Below are 1,768 nucleotides of genomic sequence, written 5' to 3'. Positions count from 1 at the left end.
TTAGACCAATATCTAATCTTCCTTTTATAGGTAAAATTATAGAAAAGGTCGTTTTTAATCAGCTGAACAAATACTTAAACTCAAATGGATACCTGGACAATTTTCAATCTGGTTTTCGACCGCATCACAGCACAGAGACAGCACTCATTAAGATAATAAATGATATTCGCTTAAATTGTGACCTAGGCCCAAAATATATTGCAGATATGCTCACTGAATATAAGCCTAACAGAGCACTCAGATCATTAGGATTGAGTCAGTTAGAAATACCAAGGGTTCACACAAAACAAGGGGAGTCCTCCTTTAGTTACTATGCTGCCCGCAGCTGGAATCAGCTTCCAGAAGAGATCAGATGTGCTAAAACACTAGTCACATTTAAATCTAGACTTAAAACTCATCTGTTTAGCTGTGCATTTATTGAATGAGCACTGTACAATGTCCGAACTGATTGCACTATATTTTCCGTTTTTTTTTTTTTTTGTATGTAAAATCATTTTCTGTTTTAAATTCATTTTAAATAAGTAAATGCTTTAATAATTTTTTAAAATTTTAAGTTTTAAAAATGCTTGTTTTATTCTTGTTATTATTTTTCTTCATTATTATTTTACTTTATTTTATGGAAAACACTTTAAATTACCATTGTGTACGAAATGTGCTATATAAATCCTTGTATTAATTTTTCTGAAAATTCCTGTCATTTGCACACAAACTGACAGTCACCACTGATAAGCTACTACTAAATATTGTAGAAACTGAATTTTCTGTAAAGTTGCTTTGCAATGATTTGTATCGTAAAAAGCGCTATACAAATGAACTTGAATTGAATTGATTTGCCAAAAATGTGACCAGTAAAAAGCGGTAAGTTTAGTCTTGTTTATACATGTACATATGAATTAAAAATGATTAGTGTTGTATAGTAATATAGCCATTTGACACTATATATTTTACCATAAAGTATAGGTTATAAACCGATTCGTTGTTTACATCAAATGTATAATTCATAAATAGCGTTTCCAACTGCATTTCCTGTTTACCGTGGTGTTGACGCCATTACGTAATTAACGTTGCCACCAACCAATGAAAAGACATTTGGGCGGGGCGACATATTCAGCCCCGCCCCTATCTTGGGCTGCAGCCAGGGCTTGTCTCGTCTCGGCTTTCGACACGGTGGCACTGCTTGACGTCATCAGCAGCGCGCGTCCGTGCCCCAGTGTTGTCTCTGATTATCAGCTCCAGTTTTAACTTTTACACTCAGCTTGATTGCGTCAGGTAAGTAGCATCTTACTCTATTTATGATTTATGATTCATTCGTAAGTGAAGATTGTGTTGAAACGCAGTCAGATATCGTGGTTAGGCTGGGAGATGCTGTTAGCTTGAAGCTAAACTCGCAGAGACATTCGTGAGATTAGCTGCAGATTTATGATGAATGAACATCATTATTGTCATACAGTCTCAGATTGTGAATAAGGTCTCGCCAAGAGTGTAATCGAAGTGGAGTGTGTGTGTTTTGACTGTAATAATCGATCAGTGCCAGTGTCCATAATACACATTACACCGTCATAGCCATACTGCAAACTTATTAATCCGTTTCATCGTGTTATTAATAAAACTACCGGTAACGTTACTCATGTTATGAACATGAGATCAACAATGATGATGTCTTGATCAAACAGAGGTTAATCACTTCTCATGTTCTCCAGTCACAATATCCAAACATTATTAAATAAAAAAACTTCACTTATAAGAAGCAATTGACGTATGATATTAA

General features: G+C 34.9%; 1 protein-coding gene across 3 annotated transcripts in view; it reads left to right on the top strand.

The window, feature by feature from the left end:
• Window positions 1-1,161: 1,161 nt before the first annotated feature.
• Window positions 1,162-1,768, top strand: part of LOC132127213 (protein PRRC1) — a 17,063-nt gene continuing 16,456 nt past the window's right edge. For 2 of the 3 annotated variants that reach the window (XM_059538976.1, XM_059538975.1), the window contains exon 1: window positions 1,162-1,269. The gene's annotated coding sequence lies outside the window, so the exon portion shown is untranslated. The remainder of the gene's footprint in view (window positions 1,270-1,768) is intronic. The other variant, XM_059538977.1, reaches the window with a different exon arrangement.

This window comes from Carassius carassius, chromosome 45 (assembly GCF_963082965.1).
Source record: "Carassius carassius chromosome 45, fCarCar2.1, whole genome shotgun sequence".
Lineage (NCBI taxonomy): Eukaryota > Metazoa > Chordata > Actinopteri > Cypriniformes > Cyprinidae > Carassius > Carassius carassius.
Note: the sequence above shows the minus strand (reverse complement) of the source record. Positions and strands in the feature narration are given on the sequence as shown.